Here is an 11,950-nt window from a genome sequence, read left to right on the forward strand (position 1 = left end):
ACAAGCGGCAGGCCTTTTGCTTGATAAGGACAAAGACAGCTTCTGTCTTCTCGCAGGGCAGCCTGAACTAATGATAAAACAAGTTGTGTGATAACTTATATACAATTATTCTAACACTGTGTGTATAATCACTTCCTGTCCTGGTGCTCTTGTTTTGTCAGTGTTTCCTGTTTAGTTTCTGTGTTTTGCAGAACCTTTACTTTCTGTTCCATGTCTTGTCAGCACACCCATTCATCCCTTAATTAGTTCCTCCTGGATCCCTACATCAGATCTGGATCATTCTTCTGCTTGAGACTGATGGTTTGTGTGCTGTTTTGGTTCCATGCTTCCTTGTGAGTAATAAACTGTTTTTTTTTTTGTTTTTTTTCTTGCACTCTGCCTGCCATTCTCTGCATCCTTGGGGTCATGCTGCAAGCAACGCTCACCACACCGTGACATAGTTAATGGTAATGGACTGTTATTGTGTCCATGTGTACACTCTCAGTTACAATATTATTGATATTATACATGTGGGAACATAAATAGAAAAGCCATTTGATGTAGCAAGCTACTTTTGCCGTATAGCTTGGAGTCTAGCTTGCTACAATTCCCCAGGGATAGCTTCCCCTGTAGCTTAGCTACATTTAATCGAGAGTAACGTGTAGCTTAGCTTACTGCATTTTCCAAGTAGCTTGCCCATCACTGTGTGTGTGTGTGTGTGTGTGTGTGTGTGTGTGTGTGTGTGTGTGTGTGTGTGTGTGTGTGTGTGTGTGTGTGTGTGTGTGAGTGTGTGTTCTGGCAATGCTTACTTATTGGGGACGTCACTCTGTTTTCAAAGTTACCGTGTCCAGGCCATGTGCACATATACTGGGCCTGTGCCTTCAAGTGTGTCCAAACAACTGTGGGGAGTAATACGTGTCATGATTCCTGATCCAATCACAGAAATAATAAAAGATGACCATGTCATCACAGATGTTGGGCAGCACCTTTTAAACAAAAGTTGTATGTCAGCAAAAAATCAACAATGTGTCAGAGAAAAGATGAGGTAATTAGGAAGACTGATTCATAATGCCAGGAGAGTAACTACCTTGAAAAAAATGGAGGATTTTGTGACTCTTAAGAACTACTTGGAGATGGTCAAAGCTGTCAAATGTACTTGTGGCTATGATAGTGACACTAACAAATTCTGCATTCCATCACTGGCAACTAAACTTGGGAATTCCCTGGTTAAAGTCAGCAAACTCTTGAAAGCACAAGGTTTGATAAACAACAATGAAGAGTTGGTAAGGAATGCCACTCAGTTCCAAGATGTCCATCGTGAGAAGTGGAACAGGTTCATCTCTGCAACAGCCCTGAGGAACATAGCCGAAGAAAAGTGGAATGTACCACAACTTATGCCCTTCACTGAGGATGTTCAAAAAATGCATCAGTTTCTCAGTCAAATGCATGATGAGTGCAGCAGTGCGCTAACTGAAAATTATTCCGCAAAGTCCTGGTCAGACCTGACAAAAGTATGTTTGACACAGATCCACGCTTTCAACTATGCTAAACATGACAGACACAGAGTGGACCAGCTGGCCAACTTTCTTGGCCATGATATTAGAATCCATCACAAGTTCTATAGATTCCCTGAAAAGACACTGCAGCTGGCAAAAATCAGCAAAGTTTTGATGGCACTCGAGCAAGGTCGACTATCAGAGTTCCATGGAAAGAACTTAGATGAAATTACAATTGCTCCAAATGGTAAGTTGTTATCTTTGTTGTTTCCTTTGTCTGCAATTTTTTTTCCATCCTTTTTTTTGGGTTTGAACTCATTTATAAGCTTAACATGTTATGTGTACCACATAATGTGTTTTGGAAACTGAAGAGGAAGATCTTACCAGAGAGGATGAACACTATTAATTCCCTGACAATGGTATGTAAAGTCAATACTCATATTTGTGGTTTATTAAATGTGGCCTATGGTAAGCATGACACTGAATGTTTATTACATTGAACACAAAGAAGAGGTGATCTTTCCAACCACTGAGTATGAACAAATCCCGCCCCCCAACAGACTGACACAACTTTCAATAGAAAGTGATGGATCATCAGGACATTCTTCCAATGGTATGTTGTCATCTTTGTTGTTTCCTTTGTCTGTAATTTTTTTTCCATCCTTTTGTTTGGTTTGAACTCAATTATAAGCTTAACATGTTTTGTCTATAACAGAAAGTGTTGTGCAAACTGAAGAGGAATATCTTACCAGAGAGGACAAACACTATTCATTCCCTGATAATGGTTTGTAAAGTCAATACTCATATTTGTGGTTTATTAAATGTGGCCTATGGTAAGCATGACACTGAATGTTTTTTACATTGAACCCACAGAAGATGTAGCCTTTCCAACCACTGACACAACTTTCAAAAAAAAAGGATGGATCTTCAGGACATTGTGCAGTGACACATTCTTCCAAAGGTACACTATATACATAAACTGTTTTTTTAGTAAAGTTGTATCAGTCTTTGTTTTCTCACAAATAATGCAAATGCATATGTATGCATTGTAGAGATGCGCGGTTGTATGTATATGTATATATATATATATATATATATATATATATATATATATATAAAAAAAAATTTAATTAAAAAATTTAAAAAAAAAAATATATATATATATATATATATATTTTATTTATTTATTTTTTTTAAATTTTATTTTATTTTATTTTTTTATTTTTTTTAATAATTTTTATTATTTACTTACTTTATTTAATTTAATTATTTGTATTTGTTATTTTTAATTTAATTTAATTTGTATTTTATTTTATTATTATTATTATTATTTTTAAATTATTATTGTTTTTGTTTAATCTTATTATTTATTTGTGTGTGGCGTCGCGCTGGTCTCGCTTCCTGTTGGGTGGGGTCCGTGCCCGTGTGGCCCGACTTTGCGCTGTGGGGTCTCTGTTGGCGACTTGATGTGGTGGCGGCGCGGCGCCCGTGTCTGGTCTGGATACTGTGTCTCGGTTGTTTGGGCGGGGGTGTGTTTATGCGGGTTTGGGTTGGGGTGGTGGGGTCTTTTGGTGGGGGGGGGGGGGGGGGTGTTGGTGTCTCTTGTTTGCGTGTTGGCGTTTGGGCTTGCTGGCGGGCTGGCGCCGGCTGGTCTCTGTGATCCTGTTGGCGTGTGGTTGCCGGTCGCGTTTTTTTTTTTTTTTTTTTGATCGCTTTGATTTGATTGGGTGGTGCTGGCTGTCTGGGGGTGTTGTGGCTGCTGTTTCTGCTGCCGTTTGTTTGTGGTGTGGGCGCCCGTGGCTGCTGGGTCTGGTGCAGGGGGGTGGCTGATGTTGTGACTGGTGGCAGCGCGCGCGCGTGGTGGTTGTCGGGGCTGACAAACTGTGTATATGTATGTGTATGTGTGTGTGTGTATGTATGTATGTATATATATGTGTATGTGTATGCATGTGTATGTGTGTGTATGTCTACATGTGTATGTTTATGTGTATGTATATATATATGTATGTATATTTCTGGGGGTACGTTCTGGGCCTGCCTGTCGGGTGGGGGTCGGCGCCTCAGGCTACTGCATCCGGACTGCGTGTCTGGAGCTCCTGGGTCCCACCGTCCATCCCTTCCGGGTGCCCGTCTTGGTTGGGGCCTGCTGGGTCTGGTCCCTGCGTCTACTGTGGTAGCTTGGTGCTGCAGGGTATTCCGAGGTGCTGCGAGTCGGCCAGTTGTTGGGGTAGCGACCTTGTGTGTCAGCATGTCTGTGATCTTCTTTTAATTATTATTATTTTTTTTTTTTTTTATAAATAGATTTAATTATTTATTTATTCTTATTTTTTTTAATATATTTTATTAATATTATTATTATTATTATTATGTATGTATTTATTTTATTTATTTATTCCCCTACCTCAGGGGGGGGACTCGGCGGAGTGGTTGCTGGTTGTTCCATCTCCATCGTTGGGGTCCCTGCGGGTGGGGTGGGTGGTTCCTGTGGCCCTGTGCTGGGTGGTCCTGTGGCGCTCTCCGGGGGTGGGGGAGGGCTCGTGGGGGCCCTGTTGCCGGTGGGGCGGGGGCGGTCTTCCCGTCCGGCTGCGGGGGGTCTCCGGGCCCCTCGGGCGGGGCGTCCCGCCTTTCTGTCCGTGTGGGGTGTGGTCTCTCGCTGGCTTGGGGTCTGGCTGCCCCCTGCTTTTCTCGTGCCTTGTCTTCTGCCGGGTGCGTCTGTCTGCGGCCTGCTGCTGGCCCTTGTGGGCGGCGCGGTGGGCCAGGCTCTGGGGTTCCTGTCGCTGTCCGGCTTGGCTGCGTGGGGACGGTGGCCCCTGGTTCCCTGGGCACCACACCTACTGTTTGTGGGATGGGCTCTCGGGGAGGCTGGGGCCGTACTCTGGCTCCCGCACACACTGGGAGTCAAATGTATTGTACATGCAAATTCACATATACTCACACACATACATACAGACATACATAGGTACCTACGCTCCCACATACATATACAAATAAATACAGTACATATTTACACACTCAAAGTTCGTACATCCACACGCACATTCATTATACAAACATACTGTATACACATACTGTACATATACATTCACTGTAAAAAAAATACATATACACGTACTGTACATATACACTCACTGTACAAACACACACATACACATATTACACATATACATTCACTGTACAAACACACACATACATATACTGTACATATACATTCACTGTACAAACACACATATACACATACTGTACATATACACTCACTGTACAAACACACATACTGTATACACATACTGTACATATACATTCGCTGTACACACATATACACATATTGTACATATACATTCACTGTACAAGCACACATATACACATACTGTACATATACAAGTACATATGCACTCATGCACATAATCATGTTTCATCAAACATATATTAACGTTGTTGCCCTAGGGTAAACTGGGTATAACACATGGCACACTGACAAAGCTTAACCTATTGTTACTATAACAATCTACAAGGTTAATGTAGGTTGCTTCTCTTTCTTCCCCTCCATTTTTCTGCATTCTTTCGTATCTCAAGTTATCATTACGTATATGTATTGTTGCATTTGAACAATTGTATTGTTGATAATAAAGGTAAAGTATTGATATTGTTTATTATCAATAGCACTATTTCTATTGGTATTCATATTGCTCCATTTTTAGTGTAATAATACTCATTGTCATTTCTGTATTTTTATTTTCGCTAACTGCTTATTTGCTATTACTTCTACCATCATATTTGTACATGTCGTATTTGCTGATGTTGCTCTGTTGTTGTTGTTGTTGTTGTGTTTGCTGTTGTTGTTTTTGTCTCTCTGTCTAATCCCCCTCTTGTCCCCACAATTCCCCCCTCTGTCTTCCTTTTTCTCTCTTTCTAACCCCTCCTGCTCCGGCCGGGCTGCACCAAATGATAATATAAATACATTTAATAAAGTCAAAATACAAGTAAGGCAACAAGAGAAGTATCCTACACTTCTCTTTTGTAAAGTAAATCTGAACAGCCGATATGGGCATCTACATCTGCTATATGATTTGCCCGAGAAGCTGGGCAGGACATTATAAAAAATAAAAAAATAAAAAAGAGATGCGCGGTTTGCGGACACAACCGCGGAGTTCGCGGATAATCCGTGGGTCGGGCGGATGCATGACGAAAAAAATGTATTTTAAATAGATTTGGGCGGGTGGCGGTTGAACCAATTCGGAATTCAGAAAAAAAAAAATACATAGTTAAATGTTGTTACCCACATACGAAAAACGAGCAGCACTCTTTGAAACAGGCAATTATTCATCAGGCACTGCTGCAGCTGTCACGCCAAATGCCCATTTACTTCCGGGGCTGCGTCCAATAAAGTCACAAAGTTGCCGGGGGTCCTTAACCCGCACACGACTGTCCTGTTTCGCGCTTGTACAAAAAAAAAAAACAATAATCGATTTCTTCAGATTCCAGCAGCTGTCAAAGACGAAGTATCCTTCCAGCGACGGGCAGTCAAAGCCGAAGTGCTATCGATCGCTGTCAATGACGTAAGAGGAAACATGACCACGGAAGTAAATGGGGGGACAGATATTAATGCGTGGCACGCATTGAATGTCTCTGCTGCATTGGATCAGTCTCCTTTCTTTAACAAGCAAAAGCTTTCTAACCTCACTAATGCCTTGCATCGTCTATATTAGATAAATAACAACGGGTGGGTGGCGGGTGGCGGGCGGTTGTGGTTTTGATAAAATTTTAGTTCGGGTGGATGGCGAGTGGATGACGACTTTTGTGATGCGGTTGCGGATGAAATAATTGCCTATCCGCGCATCTCTAATGCATTGTTCTCTGTGGGTTAAACACATTATAGCAAACAAATGTATAACTTCATTTCTTAATCTTCCTTTATTTCTTTTATTTTCATACACATATTTTGTATGGTCACTTGCAGGTAAAGCTGCCCAGAAAAGGCGACCCTGGACACAGAAAGAGGTGAAGGCTGTCGAGAAGCACATGAAGCGATTCATCCCTTCTGGTATTGTACCAGCAAAGAGTGACTGTTTAAAATGTTTGAGGGCCGAACTGGAAGCTCTCCAAAACCGGGAATGGCAAGCATTGAAGTTCTATGTGTACAACCGCATTACGGCCTACAAAAGGAGATTTCAGATAACATAGTAGATTAAGAGGTAATCACCAAGACTGGTTAAGTATAACAGTTTTTTAATGTTCTTTATGTTCAATGTTGTTCAAAATAAAAAGTAAAAATGAAAGTTTAAATGAGTTTTCTTGAAAAGTGAAACATGTGTTATCCTGGCATTAATAGTACTATAATTCTGTATGGTATCCATCCTTAGTTAAAACTAATATATTTTTTCCCTTGTCTCCACAAGTGATGATCAAAAACTTGGTCCCCATTCCAAATGATAACCATTACGTGTGTGTGTGTGCATGTGTGTGTGTGTGTGTGTGTGTGTGTGTGTGTGTGTGTGTGTGTGTGTGTGGTACTTCTGTGGTACACATAACACGTTAATCTTTTTTTTTTTCTTTAATAAGTGTACTTCAGACATAGGGAATTGATCTGATTTTTTTGGTTCAGATTCCACTTTCAATTCTGCTTAACGATTCGGTTATTTATCGGTTCTCTAATCCAGTGGTTCTCAAATGGGGGTACACGTACCCCTGGGGGTACTTGAAGGTATGCCAAGGGGTACGTGAGATTTTTTTTTAAATGTCTGTCAAAAAGAACTGTGAAAAGAAATGCAACAATGCAATATTCAGTGTTGACAGCTAGATTTTTTGTGGACATGTTCCATAAATGTTGATGTTAAAGATGTATTTTTTTGTGAAGAAATGTTTAGAATTAAGTTCATGAATCCAGATGGATCTCTATTACAATCCCCAAAGAGGGCACTTTAAGTTGATGATTACTTCTATGTGTAGAAATATTTATTTATAATTGAATCACTTGTTTATTTTTCAACAAGTTTTTAGTTATTTTTATATCTTTTTTTCCAAATAGTTCAAGAAAGACCACAACAAATGAGCAATATTTGCAGTGTAATACAATTTAATAAATCAGAAACTAATGACATAGTGCTGTATTTTACTTCTTTATCTCTTTCTTTCCAAACAAAAATGCTTTGCTCTGATTAGGGGGTACTTGAATTAAAAAAATGTTCACAGGGGGTAGGTACATCACTGAAAAAAGGTTAAGAACCACTGCTCTAATCGATCCTTACTTGGAATGAAGGATAACAAATACATGGATTAATGTTATTTATTTTAGAGTTAACCTGATCTTACCAAGCCAACATTGAGGTATTTTTAAGAGACTCATAGCATAGAAAAAAAACTTGTGAAAATAAATTCAAAAAATCTGTAGAATTTAACAAAATAAAAAAGGTGGAAATTACACAAGAATGTAACATTTTGTAAAACCCATGTTTTAAAACTTTTAAGAAACTTTGTCATCTACCTAGAATATATAACGTGCAATTAACCGTGCAAAGGATTGTTTAGATTTTCAAGGTGAAACTAATATAATGACGTAGGCTGATAACATGCAACACAAGATATTTCAAACCTTCTTTTGATATAATGATGTTTATTGCTTACATCTTATGAAAACCTTAAATTGAAAATCTCAGAAAACGTTAGTCACTTCTCGGTGACATTTGTCGTTACTGGCCGAGGAGTACTCTTCCCTGCCGTGGTAAAAGCTCACGGCAGACGTAAACTGGAGCATTTACTGCCCGCCTCCAAATCGGTCAAAATATGTCTCCTCATGTTCATCTAAGTGAGATGACATTCATTTCAATTTACCAGGTAATAGTGCTAACAACATAACAACGGCGGCATGTTACGTCAAATGACTGCTGCGGTGCGGTTCAAAAACGCAACATTCATTGCATGCTGTTTGTTCAAATGTTTCAGCATATTGCTCGTATGTCCTCTGGATGAAATAGCAACCTGGGAATTATTAAAAGTAGCGCGGTTGCTGTCTTTTTTTTAGTAAACTGCCATGTTGCTGACATCACTAAGCATGCTGCGTAATGACGTCATCCCCACCCTGAATAACCGTTAAAAGAAATGCTAGACAAACTGGCAAGCGGTTCCAAGAAATCGATACACTGGGAACCGGTTCTGAACTAGAACCGGTTTTCGATTCCTATCCCTACTCAGACATTTTAAAGATTTTAATGCTATCAACATGGGACGGGTCACTTTGTTTTCTTTATGTACATACTTGTTTAATAAACATGTATGTTTTAAACAACTTAAAACAAAAAGGCCACAAATACTCTTTTACTGACTAGAAAAACAATAAAAAATCTTGTTACTCGTTCTTATCACGTTAACTTTGACAGCCCTAACTAATATACATAACGAGAATCAACTTTGTACTGTTATACTGTTTACTCACTTAGTATACTGTTTTACTGTTTACTCACTTGTCGTTAGTACTCCATTCCAAATGGTCTCACAAAGACTGAAGTAACTTTTACCCTGAGTAATAATGCAAAACAATAAGATAATGATTTTGTATTACATGCAGATTCAATTTGTATGCTTCATTTGTAAAAAAAAACAAAAAAACATTTAACATCACCTTTATCTTTTAATGAAGACTTTTTGGCAAAGGCAACAATGAGCGTAAAGGTAGAAGGGGAGAGACACTTTGTACTTTGCGACATGTTCTTTCTTGACTTTGATAGTGTTTCTCACCTTCTTTATCAAAGTGCTGTCATTTGCAATGGTGAAATATTTTGCAGTTGCATTCAGTGAAGAGACTATCTGTAACTGGTAAAAACACAAAGAAGGGGTAGGATACAAAATAATATTATTCCTGCTGGGCTACTGTATATGTAAAAACTCCAATGCATGGGTTTCAAACTCGCAAGCCGCGGGCCGATGTTTTGTGGTATTTTCTGATATTCCCCACCTAAATATGAAAGTAAAATTTTAGTGCGACCCGCTATTTTTATACGAATGGCACTTATATGTGTTGTGCGCAGAGCTAAAGTTACCTACCAATTTATGGAGCCGGAACACTGGCAGTGAGATTTGGTGTCGGAAAAAAAATTGACATTGGAGAAAAGGGGTAATGGGTGAAAGTTACAGCACATGCAGAGTTTTCTCGTTTCTATTAAGCTTACACAAATATTCGTCCCAGCGTGCTGCATTCACAACTCTCCCCCCCCCAAAAAAGTTTAAGTTGCTGCCCAGCGGGACATTTTACTATATGTATAGATAGGGGGTGGTATGGCGTAGTGGGTAGAGCGGCTGTGCCAGAAATCTGAGGGTTGCAGGTTCGCTCCCCGCCTCTTACCATCCAAAAATTGCTGCCGTTGTGTCCTTGGGCAGGACATTTCACCCTTGCCCCCGGTGCCTCTCACACCGGTGAATGAATGATGAATGAATGAGTTGTAAAAATGAATGATGAGTTCTCACTTCTCTGTGAAACGCTTTGAGTGTCTAGAAAAGCGCTATATAAATCTAATCCATTATTATAATTATGTCTGTCTCTGACAAAATAAATCACAGTGATGCGTACGCGGAGGGATGAAAGAAAAGTAAGGAACACAATGTAGTCTGCAGTAACATAGAGACCGTCCGCAATATACATTATTTTATTTTATATTATATTAATCATGATAATTATTGTTATATTAATTCTATTTTAATTAATTAATTTTTGCATGGTGCATGGGAGTTTGCCCAACCAGTCTATATGTGTTTTGTGGGCTCTGTGAAGGCATTCGACCGTGTCCTGTGGGAAGTGCTCAGAGAGTATGGGGTAACGGACTGTCTGATTGTGGCGGTCCGCTCCCTGTATGATCAGTGTCAGAGCTTGGTCGCATTACTGGCAGTAAGTCGGACCCGTTTCCAGTGAGGGTTGGACCCCACCAACACGTCTTCTTATGAGGAAGCAGAGCCTAGGGAATCTGTGGTGGGCTCTCCCATTTCTGGGGCTGAGGTTGCTGAGGTAGTTAAAAAACTCCTCGGTGGCAAGGCCCCGGGGGTGGATGAGATCCGCTCGGAGTTCCTTAAGGCTCTGGATGCTGTGGAGCTGTCTTGGTTGACAAGACTCTGCAGCATCGCATGGACATCGGGGGCGGTACCTCTGGATTGGCAGACCGGGGTGGTGGTTCCTCTCTTTATGAAGGGGAACCGGAGGGTGTGTTCCCACTATCGTGGGATCACACTCCTCAGCCTTCCCAGTAAGGTATATTCAGGTGTACTGGAGAGGAGGCTACGCCGGATAGTCGAACCTCGGATTCAGGAGGAACAGTGTGGTTTTCGTCCTGGTCGTGTAACTGTGGACCAGCTCTATACTCTCGGCAGGGTCCTTGAGTGTGCATGGGAGTTTGCTCAACCAGTCTACATGTGCTTTGTGGACTTGGAGAAGGCATTCGACCGTGTCCCTCGGGAAGTCCTGTGGAGAGTGCTCAGAGAGTATGGGGTATCGGACTGTCTGATTGTGGCGGTCCGCTCCCTGTACGGTCAGTGTCAGAGCTTGGTCCGCATTGCCGGCAGTAAGTCGGACACGTTTCCAGTGAGGGTTGGACTCCGCCAAGGCTGCCCTTTGTCACCGATTCTGTTCATAACTTTTATGGACAAAATTTCTAGCCGCAGTCATGGCGTTAAGGGGATCTGGTTTTGTGGCTGCAGGATTAGGTCTCTGCTTTTTGCAGACAATTGGTCCTGATGGCTTCATCTGGCCAGGATTTTCAGCTCTCACTGGGTCGGTTTGCAGCCGAGTGTGAAGCGATGAGATGGGAATCAGCACCTCCAAGTCAGAGTTTGTGGTTCTCGCCCGGAAAAGGGTGTAGTGCCATCGCCGGGTTGGGGAGGAGATCTTTCCCCAAGTGGAGGAGTTCAAGTACCTCGGAGTCTTGTTCACGAGTGAGGGAAGAGTGGTTGACAGGCGGATCGGTGTGGCGTCTTCATTAATGCGGACGCTGTATCGATCCGTTGTGGTGAAGAAGGAGCTGAGCCGGAAGGCAAAGCTCTCAATTTCGTCGTTCCTATCCTCACCTATGGTCATGAGCTTTGGGTTATGACCGAAAGGACAAGATCACGGGTACAAGCGGACGAAATGAGTTTCCTCTGCCGGGTGGCGGGGCTCTCCCTTAAAGATAGGGTGAGAAGCTCTGTCATCCGGGAGGAGCTCAAAATAAAGCCGCTGTTCCTCCACATGGAGAGGAGCCAGATGAGGTGGTTCGGGCATCTGGTCAGGATGCCACCCGAACGCCTCCCTAGGGAGGTGTTTCGGGCACGTCCGACCGGTAGGCGGCCACGGGGAAGACCCAGGACACGTTGGGAAGACTATGTCTCCCGGCTGGCCTGGGAACGGCTCGGGATCCCCCGGGAAGAGCTGGACCAAGTGGCTGGGAAGAGGGAAGTCTGGGCTTCCTTACTTAGGCTGCTGCCCCCGCGACCCGACCTCGGATAAGCGGAAGAAGATGGAT

The 11,950-nt window shown here is 41.9% G+C and overlaps 1 long non-coding RNA gene across 1 annotated transcript; it reads left to right on the top strand.

The window, feature by feature from the left end:
• The first annotated feature begins 71 nt into the window (after nucleotides 1-71).
• LOC133630416 (uncharacterized) lies at nucleotides 72-6,657 on the top strand. Its single transcript, XR_009821251.1, has 4 exons — nucleotides 72-2,088; nucleotides 2,191-2,259; nucleotides 2,349-2,436; nucleotides 6,430-6,657. It is a non-coding gene; the product is annotated as an uncharacterized LOC133630416 (long non-coding RNA).
• Nucleotides 6,658-11,950: the final 5,293 nt, after the last annotated feature.

Source organism: Entelurus aequoreus, linkage group LG15, assembly GCF_033978785.1.
Source record: "Entelurus aequoreus isolate RoL-2023_Sb linkage group LG15, RoL_Eaeq_v1.1, whole genome shotgun sequence".
Lineage (NCBI taxonomy): Eukaryota > Metazoa > Chordata > Actinopteri > Syngnathiformes > Syngnathidae > Entelurus > Entelurus aequoreus.